Here is a 13,471-nt window from a genome sequence, read left to right as displayed (position 1 = left end):
CATGGATTTTGTTGGAGGACTGCCTAAATCTAGGAAAGGTCATGATTATCTATATGTTGTTGTGGATAGGTTCAGCAAAATGTGTATCTTGATACCTTGTAATAAACAGATTACAACTGAACAGACTGCAAAATTGTTCTTTGAACATGTATGGGTTCATTTTGGATTACCCACTTCTATTGTATCTGATCGAGACACCCGATTTGTGGGGAAGTTTTGGTCAAGTCTATGGGAACTGATGGACACCAAACTAAAGAAAAGCATAGATTTTCATCCACAAACTGATGGCTAGACAGAAGTAGTAACCGGCCAGTGATCCAGTTACTGAGAGGATATTGCAGAAAACATCCTAAGCTTTGGGATGAACATTTGTGTCATGTGCAGCATGCTTACAACAGAGCAAAGAATTCTTCTACACAAAGATCTCCTTTTGAGACCTGTTTTGGTTTCATACCAAGGTCTCCTTCGGATTTTGTCTTTGGTAAAGATACCATGGTTGATGGACACAGTGATGTGGACAAGGCAACTAGGTTCATTGAACATATCCAGGAGATCCACCAGGCAGTACAGGAATAGCTGGAAAAGATCCAAGCCAAATACAAGGCTAGGCATGACAAGCATCGGATGGAGCATAGTTTTCAATTTGGTGACCAGGTCTGGCTGTATATCAGCAAGGACAAGATGCAAGGTGAAGGTAAAAAGCTAAATCCTATTAGGTATGGACCCTTTAGGATACTTGAGAAGATTGGTGAAAATGCTTTTCGCCTTGATCTACCAGCTTACATGCACATCTACTCAGTCGTAAATGCAGATTGCTTGAGATTGTTTGAACCTTCAATGATTGAGGACCCTGAAGAGCAGAGTCAATTGCCTTCTGTAGATGACCTTCTACCTGAATATCTTAATGAATTGCAAGAAGACACAGTGCTGGACAGGAAGGTGAGGACAGCACGCAAGGTAGATGTGGAGTACCTCAGGAGTGGGCTGAAAGGTTCAAAGCCAAGCAATGCAAAGTGGATTGAGATTGGGCAAGTGAGAAAAAAATACCCTCACTTAGTCGATGCTTGAAAACCAACTTTTGGTGGTCCAAAAGCTTTTCAATGGGAAGGTTGTGATCCGAATTGGATCTATGAAGAATAATCAAAAGAACCATGGTTGTATCAGGTCGGGACAGACTTCAAAGAATTCAAAACAGTGATAAAAAACACCTCAAACTAGTGGCAGTGGCAGCCAGTGTGGAATGATGAGGACCCTGGTCAAAGCGCACTCACCGAGGCCCATAGAGACTGCACAGGAGGCGAAATTAGCCCCTGGGAGGTCCAGATCTAGAGCTTAGCACTAATCACGCATCGCTGGGCGAAAACCCTCGAAATGGGAAGGTCCTGAGTGCTCGGTCGCATGGAAGAGCCAAGAACTGTGGGGAAAAGGCTAAAGCTAAAAGGCGGGACCCGCTCCGAAACCAACGATATTGATCAGGGGCTCCTTGAGCGGTAAGCAGTTTTGGAGAAATTGGAGTGATCCCACTCAGCGTTTGACGCGTGGCGAGCGGAGGAGAGAGAAAACCACCGCTCATCAAGCGCTAACAGTCGAGCAAGTCAACCGCACGAAATGAGCGGATGGCGTTGGAAATGGGGGATCCAGATCGGACGGTTGACATTACGCCCGACATCAAGACTGGATTTAACAAGGGAATAAGCCGAGATTCAGAAGAATTTGAGGTCCGCTTTGACCTCCATGGTGGAGGAAGACTCATTCCACGACGTAACCGAAGAATTGAACCGACGAAGTAGGCTGGCGCAGTTACAGGAGAACATGGCCACTCCCTGTGAGCCTAATGATGACGCCGAATAGGGAACTTTAAGCGCAGCTGCAATAGGTGATTCGACAGAGGTGGAAGAGGAACTGAACAAACATGGAAACAAATGGCCTTAAAGCCATGAACAGAGACAGAAGACACACGAAGAAGAGGAACCAGAACATAGAGAAGAAGATAGAAGACAGAGAAGCAAAGAAGACAGTGAAGCAAAAGCAGAAAGAAGACAAAGGGTCGAGATGACCAAAGGCAGCGTCGAGCACCAGAGAGCTTGAGAGATTCAAGCCATCCTCGAGAGGATCTGTCAGACCAGAGAGGTCAAAAGAGCTGGTAGGCAAAAGAGTCTATGAACTCCAGTGGCTTGGGGAATCCAAGGACCACCCTGCCAAGCAAATCTATTTCAGAAGACTCATATTTAGCTCCTGCATTGTAATTCTCTGCTTAAGACACAATAAAATAAGGCCACCACTGAGAGCTAGACCGGAGATGTAGCCCTGGAGGATAGGGTGAACTCCTTATTAATTTCTTTTGTTCTTGTATTTGCTTATTGTATTTCTCTGTTGTCTTTCCATTTCAAGTGTCTGTGTATTTGCAATCTGATCGATCCGTTGCTTAAATAACATAGACACACACACCAGCACATGATTCTGTAATACCTTTATTCAATAAATCTTTAACTAGGGTCAGTCATAGGGTGATTATCAGATAAGAACCAATTCTTAGGGGTCCCAATTGGGCCTTGCCTTTCCACATCCACACAAATTCATTCGACAAGGTTGTAGGAGTAGCCTTGAGACAAGTGGAAGGTAAGTTGCCCTATGCCATATATTTTATTAGTAAGAATCTATCCAAAGCTGAACTCAACTACACTGTTACTGAAAAACGGATTTTATATGTTTGCACTCCTTGAATAAGTTTAGGCACTATATCACAAGGTACCAAGTCTTTGTACGTACTGATCATTATAGAAATTAGGTTGTATATTTGAAACTGATCATGAAGTTTTAATCAAAATCACAAGACACAAATCTACACTACTGCTATGCAAACATTAATTCACAATTTAGAACAAAAATATCATACATGCAATAAGAAATAACACACATGCAACAAGTATTTTTATCTGGGGAAAGAAATCTGCTAAAAACCCTAATGTCTGCTTCATTAATCAAATGAATAGAGATGTATTATAATTTCTTTGCTCAACTGAGCTCACCTTGCAAGTGCACAACCTATCTCTCTGCTCACTGAAGGCCTCTGACCCAAACTTAGTCAAATGTTACCTCTTCTTGAGCTCCTATTTCCATGGGCTAGAGACACAAGTTGTCGTCGCATTAGTGCTATGGATTTTGGGCATCCAGGTGTTCCACCACATCACTGATGGGCAGATGATACTCGTTGAGAGTGTATTCGCAGGGACCTGCTATGGGTGGGCCCAAATGATTCTGTCATTGGTGAAATGACAACTGAGTCTATGCAGATGATAGTTGAACCAAGTCTATGCATTTGGTATAGTGCTATGTGCTTTCTTCTTTGAGAAGATACCTATCATCTGCCCTCATGTACAGATCTGGGATGGGGGCCCAGAGGAGCCCAGGATGCGCTGCTAGGGGAAGCTATTGTGGATAGGGGGAGGAGGGGGGGTCGGGCATGTGTTCCGACCCGAATTTTTCACACACTGAGATCAAATGCCCCTTTACATAGATGAGTATCCCTATAGTGGAATGAACTACCAAGGTGATCCTGACCTACCACTTCCACCCGGACGAGCATGGGGACTAGACGGTAAGTGTTAGGTTGCTATTTTTATGGTTCATTTCATATTTTTATCACATGTATATGGTACTGAGTGTAAAATATGTGGTATACATATATAGCATCGGTGAAGCCGACAGGATATGCAGGTCGAGTTGCAGCATTTGGGGTTGTAGATCAGAGAACATCATCGCCACGCCAGGGTCCAGATGACAATGCTCTACTCGTTGACATACGTTGTAGATGTGATGTGCTCCTAACCGGAGTTTCTGAGAACGGGTGGCATGGGTTAGAAAATTAGTACACAAATGAGTGTACATGCCTTCCCTCATAGTGGCGAGGGATCATGCAGTGCATGGTGATGTCTAGTTAGGCGGTACGTGATCTACAGGCAGGTGGAGTAGAGCCTTTGGCGTGGGATCTACCAGACAGTGACTAGGGACGGGGACATGTGGGTCCCCTTTGTTTTGAATTTTGTAACATGCTATGGGCATGTCGGATGTATTTAGATTTATGGGCTCCAAACACTTATATGTTTTATGTGATACATAATGTGATTATGCATCTTTTATATGAAAATGATGGTTCGCCATGTGTTGTGTTTATGGTTGTGTTTTGTGGTATGCATGTGATAAATGCCAATCTAGAATGTTATTTTCAATGGTATCTACAAAGCTATTTTGGGCTCTAGGAACATGACTGAAGTAATGGTTTCAAATTCACGTACCAACAACTTAACTCGTAGATATTTTCTAAATAGGACTTGGTTATGCACATGATGCATACCATTCAATTGCATAACAAGTAGAAATGAATCTAAATGAACATGAAGATGAATTATGTGATGAGAAAGGGCATCAACTAACAAACCTATCACTGCATCATATTCAGCTTGGATATTGGAGGTAGATCCAATGCACACGCTGTTAGAATGGGCTAATGTATGCAAGGGGGTGAAAATGGCCCATGTTGCCAAGGCTTAATTCCTATAGAGGCAAATCGCACCATTAGCATAACCGATATACAATGTGGATGATGGATCCATCTAAAAGGTGAAAAAGACAACAAATGAGATGGTGCAACCTACTTAAATGCATAGTACAAATAAATACATGCAAATCAATGGGATATGCTATGGGTAAAAATTCTTAAGGTAGAGTGCATTGCGAGGATTAGGAAGAAGTTGGCCTTTGAAATCCTCCAAAAGATATGCCCCCTTGCCTAAGTCTTTATGAATGATGTAAGGTCCTAGCCATAACGATTTGAACTTCCCATGTCCCAGGGTATCATCAACCTAGTCATACACTAGAACAAGATCACCTTCGTGGAAGGCACAAGGGTGGAATTTTCGGTCATATTTGGCTTTGCTACGCTTTTTGGCCACTTCAATGGTTTGAAAAGCAACAAGACGATCTTCAGAGGCGCTCTCAAGCATGATAAGTCTTTGTTCTGATGGTTGGGTTTCGGGGAGAAGTTCGACCGCTAGGTGAAGGGAAGGGATCTCACACTCGATCAGTAAGACTACCTCTTCACCAAAAACAAGGTGGAAAGGAGTAAACCTGGTGGCAGTTTTAGCAAAATTTCTATAGGCCCACAAAGCTAGGAAGAGCATAAGATGCCAGTTGGTCTTGTGCTTATTCACCATCCGCTAAAGCATCATTTTGAGAATCTTATTGACTGCTTCAACTTGTCCATTACCTTGAGGGTAATAAGACAATGAACACTGGTGTTGGAAGCCCAACAACGAGGATAGCTCATGCCATACCTCATCTTCAAAATGTCGGCCATGGTTAGAGACCAATTGCTTCAAAACCCCGAATCGAGCGATAACATGGTTAAAAAATAAAGAGGCCATGGTAGTCGTCGTGTTGTTGAAAGTAGGTATGGCCTCAGCCCATTTGGTAAAATAATCAATCGCCACTATAATATACTTATGGTTATTAATAGACGGTGGTTGACTCTCCATGAAATAAATGGCCCATTTATATAAAGGACTGGTGCGATGACAGGATGGAGGGGAGGTGGTGGGTCTCTTACCTTTGGGGCAAAATGCTGGCAGTTGTGGTAGCGTTTGGCTACCTCAATGCAATCGTTGAAGAGAGAAGGCCAAAAGTATCCAGCACGCATGATTTTATGGGAAGTGGCCATACCAGAGAGGTGACCACCACAAGCACCACTATGACATGCATTGAGCACTTACTCTGCTTCAAGATGGGTGAGACAATGATGAAGGATAGTATCAACACCGCGACAATAAAGATCGTCATCGATGAGAAGGTAGCGAGGGGCCTGGTATCAAATTCGCCATCGATCATCACGAGTGAGATGGGGGGAAAACTTCTGGGTTCACAAATATGGCAGGAAGTATGCACGATGGTGCATATCGTCCCAAGGATAATCAGGGGTAGTCATGGCTTCCGTGATGTCCTCATCAGAATGGAAGATGGGTGATCGGGAGGAATATTGACTACATGATGCGACGACATTACCTAGTGCATCATCCTACGAAATAAAGTTCACAAACGCATCATCTTAAATGGTAGACGAAGAGCTAGTAGATGAAAGATCTACCGATGTTGAGACCCAGGTTTCCGATGAGGGAGGTTCGACAGAAGCGTGCGTGGGAACCTCGGAGAGGTTTTCCTGTGAGGATCTCAAGGATGACAAATGGTAAAGGATATGGACTGTGGAGTCCATTATCTCAACATTGGGGTTAGGGATCACAATGGTGGACCAGAGGCCCCCTATTTTGGTGTACTAGTGATACCAGAATCCATAGGTAGAGGAGTAGATGATCCACTACGAGTGGCCTCGAATTCATGAAGCACATGGAGGTAGTCGCGAAATTCATCGAGATGAGGGAAACAATGGGAATAGTGACCATAATGATTGCACAAAGCACAAGGGTGATTCATGCACAACGATTTAAGTCTCTTGGCTAAATCAGGTAAGGTAACTTGGACTTCAGGTATGTTAGACTCAGGAAACATATCGTTGACTAATGGTTTGAGATGAGGAAGCTCGGGACAGTTATTGGGGGCATGCCCAACAACCTCACACAAAGCACATGGAGGTGTAAATTTTGGATTCTTAGGATATGAAGGTTCTTTGGGAGCGTTGTCCTTAGGTTCCTTCTTCTTGGATTTCCCCCCTATCCGAATGCTTTCACGACAGGAGTGTGTTCCTGTTGAGATTGCGGTGGAACTGGAGTAGTGGCAGGGGTTGTAGGAACTGGTTGAACCGGGGTCAAAGCACAATATGGTCTGAGATGACCAGGCGAAGTGCTTGCTGGGGGATCAATGTATCAGATTGGGATCCCCAAAGTGATATTAGGGAGACTCAACGAAGCCATGACAACGAAAGAAATTATTCTAGGGGGAGGAAACAAGAAAGGTATCTATCCTGCAGAGTAATGTCCCGGCGGAACAACTCATGGATGGTTAAGACCTGGAGGAATAGTTCCTAGTGGGAACAAAGGAGAGGTACCCACAAAAGGAGGAGGTCCTGGAGGGGTGGATACAGATGGCTCAACTGAGATGGTAACAATAGGGTGCTTAGGAGCTAGCTATTGACCAGAGGTATCAAACTTCTTTAGAGTATCCCGTGATGCTTGTAACATGCAGACACTCGACGATATGGGCTCAGAGATGGGAGGGGGAGGGCCGAGGAAAGCACCCAACAAGGTGAAATATTTGTAGACTCCGTGTGAAACACCAGTGAGAGAGGTGGAAAACTTCTTGCTGGACATCGATGAGATAATGGACTCAGGGGATGTTGAGGATGACGGCTCGTATGTCAACTGATCGATAGTGACAATCTTCCCTTCATGGGGGAAGCACATCTTGCGGAAAACCGCAGATGCGATAGCTAACATGGCGTATGTGTAACTATGACCGAAGAGAATGTTGTAATCTAGAGCGACATCAATAACTTCAATGTCTACATTGACAGTCTTGCCTGCACGAGTCACTAGACAATTATGATACATGCCGAGAGGCTAGGAGGGGTGATAATCCCGAGCACACAAAGTGATGGTGGATGGGGCTAGTTCGGGTGACTTGAGTTGCTTCCAAATAGCAGCAGACATCATGTAGGTGGATGTGCCTTCATCAATAATTCATTGGGAGATGATGGAATTACGGAATTGAACTAGTATCTAGAAAGTGACAGATGGAGGTAAGGGAGGATGTTCTAATGCATCAATAGGAAAAACAATCAAACAATTGTCTGAAGGATCTACTTCGCCCAAAGTAGTTAGTAGAGATTTCTTTTTAGATGACCACGACTAGAGAACCTCCAGCATCGACATGGCAGCAGGTGATTGCCCCAATTCATCTACTACACTATATGTATGGGCAACTCGGTTAGAAGTCATGTTATGACGTAATGGCCCCTTAGGAAATTGACTCAACTTTACGTTGAGGGATATGTAACAGATCATTTGGTGTCATAAGAAGCTCAATAGATTCTTTGGTTTTGGCCTCATTTGCAGATGAAGTCGATGGCTTGTCATATTGACATGACCGAGTTTGCAAGTTGACATTAGAGGTATTGACCTCGTTAGAATTCATCATGTGGTTCTAGTAGTCACTAGGACCAGAAGGTTGGGGAGGTGGGTTGCTTGACTTTGCTGAGGTTGAGAAGCAACAAATACTTGCTAACGGAAAGGATTCATAAGCACAGCTGGTTGAGATGGCGCAAGATTTTAATGAAATTACTGCGTGGGCGGTTGACCTCTAGAAGTTGCTTGGGCTTCCCACATTTGGCGCATCTGAGGTAAGAGGGGAGACTCATGAGTATATTGGCCATGTACACCACAACATGCACAAGGCTTTTTTGTACAAATAATCTTGTTCTGCTTGGGCTGGTTACCATGTTGCTGGTTGTTGGTGTTAGGATGGTTCCCCTGGGGTTGATTAGGTTGATTACCTTGGTTACCCTAATTACCCTTGTTACCCTTCCCCTTATTCTTTTTCTTAGAATTTTGGCGATTGGTCCCACTTTGTTGTGCATACACTTGACCCTAACAGGGTGGTGGCTACTGGGGCTGAGGATGCATGGGATGTTGCGATGCTAATGCTTGAGGGGCTGGAGCACTCGGCGGTGCATAGGTGTAATATGGTGAAGGGGCAATGATCTGGTAGACAGGTCGAGCACTAGCTGGCCCTGACATCTGTTGATGTGGTTGGGTGAATGCATAAGATGTGTTATGTCCAGAATACATGTTGTTGGCAGGAGGGGGGTAAGCGTTGGAGGAACTTGTGCCCCCCTTCGGATGGCCATAACCCTATTGAGTATATGGCGAAGGATGTGAAATAGCTCCAATGATACTGTTAGCGGCGTGAGGTGCCCCCGATGCATTGGCACCACCAGGACTAGGGAGGTCTAGTATAACAATATAGACATAACCAGATTGAGCATAAATCAAGTCATATCGCAGAGCGATCTGGAGAGATTCTTCCTCTGTATGAGGAAAGTGAGATGCGACATCTTTGGCAATGGGTGCTAAAAGAGTCATAAGAAACCAATCGAGGTAGACACGGTCTTCGAAGGAAGGAGCACCACACATGCTCCTCCTTCTACGTCATTCCTAAACGTGATCGAAAATACAGGTGGCAAAGGACTGACGAAATGTGGTCAAGAGCTCCATAACGGTGTCGTATCAAAGAGGTAACTGAAAATATAAGAGGAACACTTTAGCAATCATCACAAAAGTGGAATGAGAAGTGGAGGGCTGGTCAATGTACCTCTTCGTAGCATCTCCAATGAGCGTTGGAAAAACCGAAGACGAATGGAGTCATCGGTGATGGAATAAGACGAACACCACATATGGAAGGAGTGAACATGATTGGTGGGTTCCTCTCCAAAATTACCCTCAAACTTGGGAATATGTGAGGGAAACTTAGTCGGCATAGTTGGCCAACCAGCATCTTGGTGTATAGGGTCGTTAATCAACTGGTTAAAATCTGGGAGACTTAATCTAGCCATGAAAGATAGCAAAGGTGATTTTGGAATGGTTCCTTTAATGGTTCCACTAGATGTGACTACTGGGATAGAACCAGAGCCACCACCAGGTTGGTTTCCTGCACACGCAGTGGGTCCTAACATGGTGACAGTATGCGATGAAGGAGGCTCAGAATCATATGAGGAATCAAATGAACTGGAAGAAGATTCAGTATGGGGACTCGGGGGATGACTAACTCGAACCCTGCAGGGAGGAGTAATATGTCCAAGTGGAAACTGAGGATGAAGACCTAAAAGTCTCTGTGACAAACACCTTGGTGATGCAATGGTTACAAGACATAAGTGACACAGGAATGGTGAAGGGAGATAAAAAAAATGTCTTTGTATTTGTTTGAGGAGATAAATTAATTAAGTTAAGTATTGTCTTGGAGGTGTAAAACAAGCACCCTTCACTTATTGTGTGCAAGTGTGTTTATTAATTAAGCCCAAATAGTGTTTGGAAAAAAAAAATTGTTGAAATAAATTGAAATTAAAAACATAAAATCAACTATCTAAAACCCCACCCAAATTGGGTTTGCAAACACTGTGTTGGTTGGTGGAGAAATCAAATGAAAACACACAAAAAAGGCCAAGAGATCTAAGCGTCAGTGTGACTGGGATCAAATGACACTATGCTACTGGAAAGTGGTGCAACAACATCAAAAAACCAGTGAGAAAAATCGTTACAAAAGATAGGGAGATGGGTGTGAAACCTAGGGAAAACAGTGGAAGCCTAAGGAAATGACAAAAAAGGTTCAAGAGGGAACTTTGGATGGAAACAACCTATCTTTAAAGATCTGAAAAAGGAAGGTACATATATGGAAAATATGGTTGAAAGCTCTGCAAAAACTCAGACTTCTTACTCAGCTAAACTCCTCCTATAAAGGTGGAAGCGTACTAGAAGCCCTAAGGGGCTAAATTCCACTTCGATGAGAGAAATAGAGTATATCAAGGCCTAAGTAGACTAACGCAGTGGTCAACCAACCCAGCATACTGCTCTCGGAAAAACCCAGAAAAAGATCAGAAAAATTCCCGGAAACCCTAAAATCACATGTACTGACCCGATTGAGGGGATATCGCACTTTTTGGGCCAGAAAGTGTGTTTTGGACCTCCATATCACAGGTTTGGGGTATAAAAGTGTGAATTTTTCTCCGCAGTTCTTGGGTAGCAAGTCTCAGAAAAATTTGTCGTCTTTGTCGCGGCTGGTTCCTATGACTTGCAGAAATAACCAAAAAACTTGTGGAAGTTAGAAATTTGACTGATCTAGTGTTATAATGCTAGTAAACAACATTAAGACATCGAAAAAAAAAAGAAAAAAAAAATCCCTAAGCTAAAAACTGAAGGTCACCAAAGTTTCTGAATTAGAATTAAAAATGCAGTGGAGTCGCCAATTGTTATATAGAGTTCTTCTTGAAGGTGTACCAAAAGAAACCACTTTAGGTTGTGGATGATGAACAACCCTAACAATAAAAATGATTGTTAAACATTGTAGATCTACAGCAAATGATAGAAACAAAACCTGCCAAAGCCCTAATCTATGCAATAGAAATAGTTAAACAGCAAAGTGGAATAAGAAATAAGCAAGTAACTCTAATAATCCAATAGAAACTAGATATATAAAGAATATATTCTTTTAGATGACACCTGTGAAGGGAGAAAATAATGTTACCAGTTCCCCTCTATGGGATGGGTTCTTGGCTATCCTCAATGTCTTCAGCTTTTGTAGAGTCTCTCTCCTCTACAATGTGTAAAACCCGGAAAACAAAATGTTTGAGCTCAATGAGAACTCAAATGGAAAAGAAAATGGTGTGCGACAATGATAATAATCAAAGCTGCAACAGTGAGCGCAACAATGAAAATGATTGAAAGTGAAGAATGAATGTAAAACCATTCTATTTATAACAAAATATAGGTTATTCTTGAATAATGGAAAATAATAAAATATTATTAACCAAATTCTAGAATTAAGCATTTAGAATATTTTATTATATTTGGTTGGAGGGAAAAATTATTTATATTGGTTAAATACTTTTATTTAGAAATAATAAATAAATAAATTATTTATTTATAATCTCAATGAATGTGGTTAAGGAATAATAAAAAAATAATGATTTATTTAAGTATTCCTAGGGGATTTAGTCAAACTTGACAAGGAATAATAATTAATTAATTATCCCTAGAGAAAAATAAGAAAAATAATGATTTATCTATTTATTTATCATGACTCGGTCAAATATGACAAGGAATATTAATTAAACAATGGTTTAAATAATTATTCCTATAAGATAATTAAATAAATAATGATTTATTTAATTATTCTTCATGGGTTTAAACAAAAATAACTTAATAAATGTGGTTTATTAAGTAATTTATTATAGTGAAAGCAATTTTACTATGGTAAAATTGGCCGTACATGGTGTACTGCGATCCATCTAGTAAGTTATGGCTAGATGATCAATTTTTTGGTTATAACACATTGTTCCTTGAGGAATTAGCCCCTATTATTGAGGAAATTTTCTGAATTTAATTGTGCAATTCATTTAGGTTGATCATCTGACTGCATGCAACACCTGTACACTCAAGACTAGTCTACAGCTGATGTTACACTGCCTTGGAATCTTCACCTCAATTAGGTAACTCGAATTCTCTACATTCACTAGCTATTTTTGGTTGATTGAACATTTAAATAGATCATCATTGAATTTGAATGAAGTCCCACTACACAACTTGACCCTCCACTAGTTCCTCCAAAAGTGGGAACTAGTTTAACTGAAAACAACTTTAGATAACTAACCTCGATTGCTACAAATTAGTAATCATGCATGCTTAACTAAACTCTAATTCATCCAACTTGAATTTACTAAGTAAATTGGGTGAAACATGCCATGTAAAACATGTTAACATCATCCAAGTTATTAATTAATGAAGATTTTCGGAAAAAAAAAAAAATCACATTGCCAATATTTGGTTGACGCATTTCGAACTAGCCAATGTGGTCGATCTTGTCTTAAAGATGAACCGCACTGGCTAGCTCAAAACGCGTCGACCAAATATTGGTAATGTGATTTTTTCCGAAAATTTCATTAATTAATAAGTTATGGATCACAAAAGCTTGAATTCGAATATCATCCAAGTTGTGTGCTGATGTGGAAATTCTAGTTTTCTCAATTTAATCAAGGCAAAATCAAATTGACAATTTCTTGTTGCATTTTTCAATGCTCCCTCTCAGCAATAAATAGATTATCAACCACCCCTATCCTACACCTATGGAACTCAAACTTATCTCTTGACAAGGCCTTTGTCAAAATGTCAGCATCTTGTTCCTTTCTTGGAATGTATGTAGCAACATTATCCGCCTCTACACATAGTCTCGTAAATGGTGATACCAGATATCTATATGCTTGGATAGATTATGAAAAACATGATTTTCATAGAGATTGATGCAAATCTAATTATCACAGTAGATCAAATTTGGATCCATCATCTAACCAAACATTCCAACAAGTATCTTTCTCCTCCATATTGCCTCACATGTTGCTTGACTGGAAGCCATGTATTTTACTTCTACCAAGTTGAGTGCCACAGATCGTTGCTTCTTGTTGTACCAAGAAACCGCTACAGACCCAACACTAAAAATTCCACCCATTACTCTTTCGATTTGATGGAATCCATGCCCAGTATGCTTCTGTGAAGCCACACAACTTCACTCCCTTTGTCCATCTATACCATAGTCCAAACTAGGTAGTGCCTCTGAGGTACCATAGAACATGCTTAGCTTCCCTCCAAAATAATTTGGTTGGCCTAAACATAGCTTGGCTCATCTAGTTGACTACATAGCACATATCTGGTTATGTGTTCACAAGATACATTAGTGAACCCACCAACTTCCGATAAACAAT

The sequence above is a fragment of the Pinus tabuliformis genome, chromosome 6, assembly GCF_031772625.1.
Source record: "Pinus tabuliformis cultivar Carrire ecotype Pingquan chromosome 6, CPIR1, whole genome shotgun sequence".
NCBI lineage: Eukaryota > Viridiplantae > Streptophyta > Pinopsida > Pinales > Pinaceae > Pinus > Pinus tabuliformis.
Note: the sequence above shows the minus strand (reverse complement) of the source record.